The sequence below is a fragment of the Podarcis liolepis genome, assembly GCF_965112155.1.
Source record: "Podarcis liolepis genome assembly, chromosome: 7".
Classification (NCBI taxonomy): domain Eukaryota; kingdom Metazoa; phylum Chordata; class Lepidosauria; order Squamata; family Lacertidae; genus Podarcis; species Podarcis liolepis.
The window spans coordinates 74,372,047-74,384,921 of NC_139561.1; the positions used below are offsets into that span (position 1 = coordinate 74,372,047).

The 12,875-nt window shown below is 45.1% G+C and overlaps 1 long non-coding RNA gene across 1 annotated transcript; it reads right to left on the bottom strand.

Annotated features, from left to right (window-relative positions):
* Positions 1–993: 993 nt before the first annotated feature.
* On the bottom strand, positions 994–2,816 carry LOC310711001. The gene is made up of 3 exons (XR_014528327.1): positions 1,935–2,816; positions 1,757–1,844; positions 994–1,484 (listed from the first exon to the last, which is right to left on the bottom strand). It is a non-coding gene; the product is annotated as an uncharacterized lncRNA (long non-coding RNA).
* Positions 2,817–12,875: the final 10,059 nt, after the last annotated feature.

Sequence of the window (12,875 nt, forward strand, 5' to 3'; positions counted from 1 at the left end):
ACACACACACACACACACACACAAGTTCCCAGCTCCCAAAATCACACCTCCTCTTCTTCCCTCACCCCCAGACAAGATGTAGTGGTAGCCACTGGTTTAAAGGGTTTGAGTGGTGGTGGTGGTGGGGGGAAATAACTTTTTTAAAGCCTTTATTCGTTTAATGGATATGCCACTTTCCCCCAGTGTCCAAAGCAGTTCACAAGAGACATCAGCTACTTTTTATTTATTTGTGATTTTTTTAAAAAAAATCCTTCAAAAATGAATGGCGCAACTGAAAACAAGTACGTAAGGCAAAGTCAACAAATCAAATTTAATATTAGGATGAAATAATACAAGGTCAACGTTAACAGGGGAAAAGAACGCAATTCTCCATTCATCATCCAGGTACATCAACAGCACAAAAGGTGTGAGAGCCGGCAGGGTGTGACTGGTGCTGTTTTTTTTAATGCTGTGATGCTTCCAGCTGGACTGAAAGGAAGCAAGGTGGACTGGGAGTGTTAAACAGCAGGGTGGCTGGAGGCCCAGCGCTCTCTTTTTCTCACATTGCAGCAGCATGAAAGGGGAAGGGGTCCACAAGAGAGAAAGAAGAAAAGAAGGGTGCTGCAGGATCAGGCCAGGGGCCCATCTAGTTCAGCATCCTGTTCTCACTGTGGTCAACCAGATGCCCATATGAAGTCCACAAGCTGGACCTGAATGCAACAGCACCTCTCGCCTCCAGTGTGGTGTAGTGGCTAAGAGCGGTAGACTCGTAATCTGAGGAACCGGGTTCGCGTCTCCGCTCCTCCACATGCAGCTGCTGGGTGACCTTGGGCCAGTCACACTTCTCTGAAGTCTCTCAGCCCCACTCACCTCACAGAGTGTTTGTTGTGAGGGAGGAAGGGAAAGGAGATTGTTAGTCACTTTGAGACTCCTTAGGGATATCAAATCCAAACTCCTCCTCCTCCTCCTCCTCCTCCTCTTCTTCTTCTTCTTCTTCTTCTTCTTCTCCTTCTCCTTCTCCTTCTCCTCCTCCTCCTCCTCCTCCTCCTCCTCCTCCTGCAATTGCCGGTATCCAGTTCTGAATTCCGGATGTCAGCCCTTAATAGTCTTAACTTCTATGAATTTAATTCTTCCTTCAAGCCATCCAAGCCAGTGTCCATCACCACCTCTTGTGGCAGCAAATTCCAAATTTTAACTCTATGCGGTGTGAAGAAATCCTTTCTTTTATCTGTTCCGAATTGTCCAACATTCAACTTCATTGGACAGCCCCAAGTTCTGGTATTATAATCCATTTTCTCCACATGGTGCCTGATTCTGTAGACTTCTATCATGGCTTTCTCTTGCTATTTTTCTAAACGGAAAAGTGCAGCTGAGAGCAAAGTCTAGACTGGATTGGTGAGGCAAATCTGGACAGTGGAAAGTCTTACCTCCATGAAGAAGGAGGCCAATAAGAGAAGCTTGAGACAAGGGATGGGAGAGTCAGGAGAATCCAGGTCTTGCACACCCTGTGGAGAGCCAGAAAGGAAGCAATATTGTGAGAGAGGTGCAAAGGCAGGCAGAGATAGAGGCAGGCTCATTTCAGTGTTATGTGCAAATATTCTGGAAGCAAATAACATGGAAAGGAGCACCCAACTTGTGCTATATCCTGCTATATTTATGGAAGTGTCTTTTATGTTGTGTGGAGGCTAAACTGTAACACAGAATTAACAGGGAAACATCAGCAAAATGGAATAACCTGCTATGTGAATGCAGCCAGAGTCTGATCTTTATTTATTACCCTGATTCGTTTGCAGAGAGATTGCACGCCTTCCTTTCTCATTCAATCATCCCACCCTTTTCGAGGTGTTTCCATGTCACTTTCCAACCTGCAGAAGGTCCATTTAAAAGAAGAGAAAGAAGCTGATTTATTTCTCCAAGGCAACAGAGTGCTTTAATCCACTTTTAACTGCGCAAACCTAATGTTCTGGTCTGACAGTCTGGAGGCGCCCTGCAGCTAAAGAGCCTGCAGGGCTTGGGAAAATTAAAACCCTGTTGCGGTTGGTGGCTTCCACTGGTGGTTTTTGCAGGATAGCACCGGTAAATGCACAAAGCTGTAGACTAGAGTGGGGGGAAGGTCTATGCTATGAGCAGCAAGATCCAGCTCTCTGTGATCACAAGGGCAGGGGGGAGAGAGAGAGAGAGAGAGAGAGAAAAAATCACTCTCTCAAAGGAAACAAAGTCAGGATGATTAGAACCAGCAGCAAAAGAAAGGGCTTCTTTAACAGAGAACATAACTAGCTTAGAGAACGAAGGGTCGCATGACTACAATGTGATGGGCACTGGCTGCAGTGGAGTACTTAGGTATTTTTAGTCTCTGGGCTTGATGGGCTTTATGGGAAGAAGACATCTTTTTGAAGTAGTGGTGGTGATGTTGCTTCATTCCTTCCCAAATGTAGCAAACCAGCCCTTTGGCGATAGAATCGTAGGGTCGAAAGGGACCATGAGGGTCATCTAGTCCAACCCTCTGCAACACAGGAATCTTTTGCCCAGCATGGGGCTGAAACCCATGACCCTGAGATTAAGAGTCTCGTGCTCTACTGTCTGAACTATCCCAGATTAATGGAGTTGGGGCGTCTTCCTCCTCATTCTGCTGGACATCTGGCTGAAAGTCCTGCCCTGATGGCACCTTTGCTATAGGGCAACTTATTTTTAAAGGGGGTTGGCCAAATGGATGGAGGATAGACCAGTGGGAGATGGTCCATCAAGACAACTGGGGCACTGCCGTCAACAACCTCTGCCTTCCTTCCTACTGACAACCAGTCCTCAGTCTCAGCCCTTGTAGAAAACAACAGAAAAGAGCAGGGGACAGTGGTACCTTGTATTACAATATTACAGTATGACAGTACCTTGTATTACAGTACCTTGGTACCTTGTACCTTGGTACCTTGTATTACAGTATTACAGTAATACAGTATTACAGTATTACAGTGGTACCTTGGTTCTCAAACTTAATCCATTACAGAAGTCCGTTCCAAAACCAAAGCTCTCCAAAACCAAGGCGCACTTTTCCATAGAAAGTAATGCAAAACAGATTAATCCGCTCCAGACTTTTAAAAACAACCCCTAAAACAGCAATTTAACATGAATTTTACTATCTAACAAGACCATTGACCCATAAAATGAAAGCAATAATCAATGTACTGTACTATAAAATAAATAAGACAGTATAGTCTTTTTTTTACCTGCACTGATGTTAGTCATTGGGGGGGGGGGCTTTTATCCATTTCCGCAGTCACACAATCAATCAATCAGTAGCTGAATTGGGTTCCACACAGTCACAAAAACAAATTAACCGAAAAAGCCTCAAAAACAAAAACGCGAAATAAATAGCAAAAACAAAAGCGCCAAACTTAATCCATTCCGGAAGTCCATTTGACTTCTGAAATCTTCGAAAACCAAAGTGCAGCTTTGAAGGTGCCTGGCAAACAACAGCTGACAGCCACATCGGACATTCGGCTTCTGAAAAACGTTCGGAAACAGGGTTTTCGGCATTTGAGAACCAAGGCGTTTGAGTACCATGGCATTTGAGAACTAAGGTACCACTGTAATCCTTTGGCTCTGCCTATCAGCTGGCTCTGGCTCCACCTACTGTTGGCTTCCTGCTTTCCACCCTGCCAGTCACAATGAGCACCAGCTACCACTGGGGTAGACCTAGTCAAACACCTCTCCCCACCCTCTCTCTCCCCTTTGAAGTGGTACCATTCAGGATTCCATAACCTCGGTCTACTTAGGGGTGGGGGGGAAATATATTTTTCAGCCAGGAAGCCACATGCCTTCATTCAGGGCATATTCCAGTGGTAGGCAGGGGGGCAGGTGCAGAGGGGGAAAGTGGTCTAAGCAACAGATGCTAGTGACAAAAGCAGTAGCTTACATTGCAGCCTTGCTAAAGCCAGGGGTTAGGAAAATAGGAAGATGCCTTATATGGAGTCCAAGCAGGGGACCAGAACATTTGGACTCAAACCCCCATCATCTGCATCCAGCATGGCCAATTTTTAAAAATGTATTTATGTATTTATTAAATTTCTATACCACCCTCCCTCCGAGGATCACAGGGCAGTTTGCAATATAAAAACACAAAAATGCATAACATAGCAAGAAAGCTGTAGCCTGGAAACATCTGCAGGGCCACACGTTCCCCATTGATGCCCCACTGCATATATAAGTCCAGGGGGTTCAGCAGAGCCTGCTGCTGCTATTATTATTATTATTATTATTATTATTATTATTATTATTATTATTAAAATTTTCATACCGCCCTATACCCACAGGTCTCAGAGTGTTTACAGCATAAAATCACAATATAAAAACACAAAATACATAATAAGAATAAAAACAAAAACCACCCAATTACCCCACTCCCAAATACGTGTTGCAGTTCTCCTTGCTTTCATTGTACTATATCAACTTTTGAGATGCAGGTGTCGAAATCAAATGCCAATTCATCAGATATTTTTATTTGTTGTTTATTATGTTTATTTACTGTTTATATAGCACCACCAATGTGTACAAGTGCTTTAAAGAGGAACAGCATGACAGGCCCCCGCCCTGAGGGGCTTACATTTGGAAAAAACAACTTGGCTTTCTGGCTGCTAAGTCTTTTTACCTCTTGGTCCATCACATTACTAAACTATTTGTGAAGCCATGGGGGGCTAAAACCCTTTAAAAACCATTATTATCTATTGGGAGGATGTGTCAAGACTTTCAGGATTCTAACGAGACTCCTTGAGCCACGGGAAACGAGGTCGCATGTGGCTCACAGCCGTCCCCGTTCCTCGTTAAGTCTTTCCATCCCCTAATGAAGCCAGTCTGTGATTTAAGGCGGAATTAGTTTTATGCAAGAACTAATTAACATTTTGCTGAGCCATCTTGCCCAAGGTCAAGTACACATAGTGTTGATGGAATCGCTTTTCTCATCCAGCTCGCTGTATTGACAAGCCTCATAAAAACACAAAACAGAAGATCACAAGCTCATAAGAATGACAGCGCTGCTGGAGCACAGCCCATTAGGCTCTCTAATCCCATCAACTCCCCGAAGGCGACAAGACACATTATCCCCAATAGATAGTGCCTGTCGCAAGCCTTTCTCCTTACAGTCGCAACCTGCCCCAGCAGCCTATTCTGTTACTGATCGGTGCTTACTGTTCAAAAGAGTAAGGCTGTGCACACACTTTCCCCTCTCCCTCAAAGAATTCTGGGCATTGTAGTTTTTAAAGGGTTGCTGGGAATTGTAACTCTATGAGGGGTAAACTCCAGTTCCCAGAATTCTTTGAGGGAAAGCATGTGCTTTGAATGTGATTTAAAAGGACAGTGTGCTGCATGGCTGATATTGAATCAGACCATAGCTGATTTAGCTCCATAGCTCCATCCGTAGAGCACGAGACTCTTCATCTCAGCGTCATGGGTTTGAGCCCCATGTTGGGTGAAAGACTCCATGTGAATGTGTCTTTTGATGAACTGAGTAGAAGACTATGAGTCATTGGGGTGGCGAGAGGGTGTGTATGAATTCAGCAGTGCTTAGTTTATTTTTGGTTGTTAGTTTGTTAATATTGTAAATATTGTTTTGTAGAGTGCTGCAATGCTTTGTGAATTTGATAATATGATTTTTCTTGTGGTTGTGCTGTTTAGCCTTTTTGTTTTGTGATGGTTGTTTTACTGATGATTTGATCATTATTTTATATGATCTATGTTGTAACTGTGATGTTCTGTTCTGTTGTTATTTATTGCGTGTAAGCCGCTTTGTGACTCAAGGGAGTGAAAAGAGGTGTAGAGATATAAGAAACGAAATGAAAACGAGACCGCGTGCGGACTTCCCATAGACATTTGGTTGTCCACTGTGAGAGCAGAGTTCTGGAGTTGATGGGTTTTGGGACTGATCCAGCAGGTCTCTTCTCATGATAACAGAAGCACAGAGAAGGCTGCCGTTGACTGCCTCACAGTACCTTTTGTTCTTACGCTTTTGAGTAAGCTTTCAAAAAACAGACGCAAAGAGTTTCTTACATTTCCAGAGCATATTGGCTGCAACCTGCCAAATGGCATTAGATACTCGCTGTGCCATCCTGAGCACAGTTGCTCAGAAATAAGCCCCACCGTGTTCAGTGGAATTTACACCCTACTAGGAGCGTTTACAGGGACGTGGGTGGCGCTGTGGGTTAAACCACAGAGCCTAGGACTTGCCGATCAGAAGGTCAGTGGTTCGAATCCCCGCGACAGGGTGAGCTCCCGTTGCTCGGTCCCTGCTCCTGCCAACCTAGCAGTTCGAAAGCACGTCAAAGTGCAAGTAGATAAATAGGTACCACTCCGGTGGGAAGGTAAACAGTGTTTCCTTGTGCTGCTCTGGTTTGCCAGAAGAGGCTTAGTCATGCTGGCCACATGATCCAGAAGCTGTACGCCGGCTCCCTCAGCCAATAAAGCAAGATGAGCGCCACAACCGCCGAGTCGGTCACGACTGGACCTAATGGTCAGGGGTCCCTTTACCTTTTTAGGAGCTTTTACGGATTGAAGACTGTGGATGGAAAAGGAGCCTCAGGTTTCCTTTTTTTAATAATCTGATTGCATGTTCACATTGCATAAGAACGTAAGAACAGCCTGCCCCATCAGGCCAAAAAGCCCCTTTAGTTGAGCATCCTGTTCTCATAGGGACCAACCAGATGTCTACAGGAAGTCTGCAAGCAGGATCACGGCAGCAATAGTTTGTCAACCCCAACAACTGGTATTCATAGCCATCATGGCTAATAAGTTAACGGTAAAGGTAAAGGACTCCTGACAGTTAAGTCCAGTCACAGACGACTCTGGGGTTGCGGCGTTCATCTCACTTTACAGGCCGAGGGAGCTGGCGTTTGACCACAGACAGTTTTTCTGGGTCATGTGGCCAGCATGACTAAGCCGCTTCTGGCGCAACCATGATGGAAACCAGAGAGCGGTGCATGGAAACGCCATTTACCTTCCCACCAGAGTGGTACCTATTTATCTACTTGCACTTTTTGGCGTGCTTTCGAACTGTTGGTTGGCAGGAGCTGGGACTGAGCAACGGGAGCTCACTCCATCGCAGGGATTCAAACCGCCGACCTTCTGATCAGCAAGCCCAAGAGGCTCAGTGGTTTAGACCACAGCGCCCCCCATGCCCCCCATCATAGCTAATAGCCATGGATAAAAAGGGATGCCTCTCCCCAATTCCATGGAAATATTAGGGTTCAGAGTGACTGTCTCTGGAGATGCAGGGCAGTGGATCTGCTGCAAGGATGTCAATGGACTACATAAACAAATGGCCATTGCAGCTGGGGCTGATGGGAGTTGGAGTCCAGCAATATCTGCAGGACACCATATTGGAAAGGCCTTGATCTGTAGCACACTAGGGGTGTTTATGCCACTTGTCTCCTCTTGTCCACACAGAGCACATAGCAGTATCTTACAACTCCCCTTTTATGGTAGGTATAAATAAGGATGGAAGGAGCTGTCATTTTCAATTCTCTCAATTTCTCATTCTTTTCAGTCTTAAATTCAGTTTGTGTGGGAATCTGCATTTATTTTAAAAACCCTCATGAAAATTCACCAGCATGTTAGCACAAATTTCTCCTTGTAAATTTTGTACAAATTTGTACAAGCAATATAATCCCAATATAATGCATTTTAGCAAGTTATATTACTTTTTAAAATCACACTTTCCCCAAATAGATGTGTTTTTGAAAACGGCAGGAGGAGAACGGCATCACAAAATTCGAATACGCAGCTTTCAAAGGCTAGCTGTGTTTAGATTCTCATCTTGTTTCAGAAAGAGCGGATTTGAGAAGTTCGGGTTTAAACGCAAAATCGATTTTCTCCATCTCTAGTACAAACGCCAGCTGTTATTATTGTGTCTTTGTCATCCAAGTATACACTCACGGTGTTTGGTTTTGAAGAAATCCATCTGCTGATGAGTGTTGGCATATGTGTCAGAAAGGGTGCCCAAATGTCTGTGATCTCTTCATTCAATTTGCATAAGAGTCCTCTGGCCCATTGAACATGTTCAGTCACTGCCATTGCCCTCACATCGTGGGCTATGAATAGCTTTGATGCAGCCACTGGGATGCACTGACTCCATATGAATATATGAGGCTTCGGTGATGTGATTCATTTGTGCTGGGCCATTTGGTGATGCTCCCTGGAGACCACTGTATAAGCAATCAATCACCCTTGGTGTAAGGCATTTCCAGGGCTGTTCGAACCTAAAGTGTCAGCCTAAACAAACTGTTTGCACAGGGAGGGCAGCAGAGAGCAAAGCAGGTCTCTGAATTATTTCCGTCAATTTCAAGAAAATCAAAGAGGGAAAAGCTGCAACAGGCCCCAAATTGCTTGCTCCTTGCCCCTTCTCTGTGTGTATATAGTATGTTGTTGTTGTTTTTAAGTTTTTATTTATGATTTTCAGTTTTATACATTTCAGTGATTTTACAATCATCTTAACATTTCAAAACTTGACTTCCTTCCCCCTCTTTCTGCGGTTCCTTAAATTTATATTTAATATTTTCTGCATATCCAAATCAACTTAATTTGCTCATTTATTCATCTACTTTAAATATATACTCGTGTAAAACTGCAGATTATTACAATAATCCTGCCAATGTTCTTTTCTGTTTACAATCTGTTTGTAAATATTCAATAAACCATTTCCATTCTTTTTTATAAAAAGTTTGTTGTCTTGATTTATTATTTTTTTCAGGTATGTTTCACTGTTTCTGCATACAGTGGTACCTTGGTTTAAGAACAGCTTAGTTTATGAACAGCTTTGATTATGAATGCTGCAAACCCAGAAGTAGGTGTTTTGGTTTGTGAACTTTTCCTTGGAATGAGAGCATGTTTTGCTTCCTGTTGAGTGTGTTCCATTTGTAATATGAGTCCCCCGCTGCTATGGAAAAGCACGCCTTGGTTTAAGAATGCTTTGGTTTAAGAATGGACTTCAGGAACGGATTAAGTTCGTAAACCAAGGTACCACTGTATTCCATATCCATTCCTCTTTTGCTGGGACTTTTTCTTTCTCCTCTTCCCCTTCTTTCTCTGACTCTGCATAAGACAGCTTCTGTGTTCCTGCATGCTGTGTGCGCTGCTTATGGGTTAACATGCTTAGTACAGGCAACTCCCTATTTACAAGGGGGTTGCATTCCAAGGCACCATGTGTTTAAGTGAAATAGTGTATGTCGGGAACACCATTGAAAAAGCCTGCAAAAACCCTCTAGACCAGGGGTCAGCAACCTTTTTCAGTCATAGGCCGGTCCATCATCCCTCAGACCATGTGGTGGGCCAAACTATATTTTGGAGAGAAAAAAATGAACGAATTCCTATGCCCTACAAATAACCCAGGCCTTAGGTTGCATACCCCTGCTCTAGACCCTTGAAAAACCCTTGAATTTTTTTTAAAAAAAATCCACCAAACTCCACCACAACCGCGCCCTCTAAACCTCCTTGCTCAAATTCCAAGTCTCCACGGGCTTCAAAGACTCATGGGATTGCATTTGCAAAGGCTTGTGGGATTGCTAGATGCAGTTTTTGTGCCATTTTCATGAAAATGTGCCATTTTTCCATTTTAGGGCTGTTTTTGCCTCTTTTCGTGCCACTTTTGTGGCGATGCACACGCACAGTTGCACAAGCCTTGAGTATACGTAAACAAGGAGTTCCCTGTGCTGCATTGTAAATGTCCCAGTCATGACCTTCATAAATCCAGGCACTTTCTAGGCATCCAAAAAGTAGGCCCAGTAAGGGACAGCTGACTGGAGTATAATGACCTTCAGTAACACCGAATTTACAGGCGACACCTTGTTCCCAAAAGCCATGTGATGGCCAAGAGCAGAGCAAGCAAAGAGAGGTTATCTTTCAGGTAAGGCTGCTGATGAGAAGCTGTTGATGGAAAAGATCAGGCTGCTCCAAACTGGCCAAGTCTGATGTTGTGTTAATTAAGTTACTTCTTTCAGAAGAGATTACCTGGGATCTAGGACAGGGAGTACCTGAAAGAGAGGTCTCCTCAGAGTCAACCATGAGACGAGCTGTTCAGGTGCCTACCTTGGTAGTTGCCACAGAAATAGCTCAAGAGGGGGATGAAAGAGGAAGTCAAAGAGGGGTGGAGAACCTGTTTGGTGGGCATCCATTGAAGCTGCACATTGGAAGCTTCAGAAGCTCATTCCTGCATTGCAGGGGGTTGGTTTAGATGTCCCTTCCAGGGTCCCTTCCAACTCTACAATTCTATGATTCTAGGACTGATGAAAGAATTAGCTTCTTCACACTGTGGGATTTGATCCCACAAGGAACAGTAATGGAAACCAGCTTGAATGGCTTTAGAAGAGTAGACAAATTTAAGAGGGATGAGGTTACCAGTGGCCACTAGTCATGATAATTATGTTCTACATTCAGGATGCTTCTGAAGGCCAGTTGCCGGGAATCACAGTTGGAGAGAGTTGGGAGCAAAGGTTGGGTGGCCATCTGTCATGGATGCTTTAGCCGAGATTCCTGCATTGCAGGGGGTTGGTCTAGATGGCCCTTGGGGTCCCTTCCAGCTCTATGGTTCTGTGATTCCATGTGAGTGCTGTTATGCTCATGTCCTGCTTTGTAGGCTTCGCAGAAGCATCTGATTGGTCACTATGAGAACAAGATGTGAGACTAGTTAAGCCATTGGCCTGATCCAACTCTTACACACAGGCGTCCCCCACTTACATGCAATTAACTCACGTGCAACCACATATACACGCAGCACCGGGAAATAGATTCAAACCAGGAAATGGCAGGAGACAGCTGGAGAGTCCTCATGGCTTGAGAGGAGACCCTCCTCAGACGCTGAAAAGAACTTTAGTAAGGGCAGAGCAAGTCCCAAAGAGACCTGAAGTGCAGAGAGGCTTTGTTTAGGCTGCTCAGCCTCCCCATCTAGCAGCTGACATGTGCAGTAGTGCAGCAGCTGTTTTCCTGTGCATCCTCCAGCTGGCTCCAGAGCTTCAACTCTAGTTGAAGAGAGAGTTGTGGAGAGAGAGAGAGAGAGAGAGAGAGAGAGAGAAGGAGAGAGCTGGAGAGCAGGAGGGGGCGAAATGGGCATTGAGGGGCTTTTCAGAGGCTGCTCCCCACTTGCCCAATTTTCCTTATGCATGTAGACCCAGAACGTAGCCCCCACATAAATGGGGGGTGCCTGCGCGCACACACACACACACATACACACACCTGAGGACAATACTTTATATTGGCTTAATGGCGGAGTTAGATCCACAGCAGCTTTGCCAAACCTAATCTATTAGCTTTTCAGGCATCAAAAACCTCTGTTGTTTCTGCTGCGGCAGATTAACATGATTACCTCTTTGGAAGTTGAAACCCAGCTTTGGAGATCTGAGCCCCAGGGAAATGGAAACCTTACATTCCCCTGGAGATTTTTGTTATTTTCCACTCAAGTCACAGAGACAAAGCAGCGTTCAATGAAGCTGTACAGGGAGCCCCCGAGGGGCAGCTTATTTAAGACTTTGGGGAGTTGCGCCAGTCCCTGAGCAAGGCCTAGAGGGACAAGTGGAAGGCAGAGAAGAAAACAGTTTTGATTTTCATGTAAGACGCGTGCCTGTTTGATGAAACCGTCTCCCTGTCAACCGTCAAGCCTTGTGTGCAAGCTCATGTAGGACTCCTGCCTTGGCCATCCTGGTGCCCTCTACTTGTCTCGAACTACAGCTCCCATCGCCATGCTGGCTTGGGTTGATGGGAATTGTAGTCAGAAACATCAAGAAGGCATCAGTATGAGGGAGGTGGCATCAAACAATTCCTTACTTGCAGGCACTTGTGGCCTGGACCTGTCACATTTGTGCCTTGCAGATTGCTGGTGAATAGTCCCACATGACCAGCTGAGGTTCCGTCAACGAGAGCTCATGGTTTAGAGATGGTCTCCTGCCAGCTGAGGCTCTCTCCGCGTTTTTGAATGAGATACCCAACGGGCCTCGGCAAAGGTGATGCCGTTCCAGCCGAGGAAGCTGGCGTGTGTCAGCGCACACGCAAGTGTGGAAGGCAGGAAGTGAGAGAAAGCTTGGGGAGAGACAAAGGATGTGGAGCTTCCCCTAAAACTTCTCATCGCTCATGGAAGTAGGGGACACACAACAGTTGCACATCTGTGAGGCTCAGTGTGTTTTTTTACATGGAAACAATCTGTCATCTGGATGAAGCAGGCTCCTTTGGAACTGGAGTCAATAGATGGTCCAGATAACCGAGACAATACTTGTTTCCAAAACTAGGGCACTCTTTCCTTACACATAAGAATCACTGATTCTTTCTCAGCAGGTTGTGCTTTTAACTAAGGCTATGTGCACATTACCAGCTCAAAACATAGCTAGGTATTTCTTTTCCCCTAATAAGACCGTCCTCAGCTGATCCATAGGAAGAACAGGGCCTGCAAAAGCTCTGTTGGTATGAGCCTCTTCATCTCAGGGTCATGGGTTCAAACCCCACTTTAGGCAAAAAGATTCCCGTGTTTCAGGGGGATGGACTAGATGGTCCTTGGGGGTCCCTTCTAATTCTACAGTTCTGCGATTCTGGAACACAGAAGTCACGCTATACTGAGTCAGGGACAACTGGTCTATCTAGCTCAGCACTAGCCTGGCAGACACTTTCCAGCTTTTCACATAGGGCATCTCACCTAGCCTTGCTTGGAGTAGGTGAGGAATGAGCCAGAAAAATTCTGCCTGCAAAACAGGGGCTCTGGTCAGCAGAGAGGGGTTATTGTTCATCAAATGGTCGATGTGATGACCACAGTGGGGGTGACTTGCAGTCCTAAGATGGCACTCATAGAATCAGAGAATTGTAGAGCTGGAAGGGGCCACAAATGTCATCTAGTCCAACCCTCTGTGATGCAGGAACCTTTCAGCTAATGTGGGGCT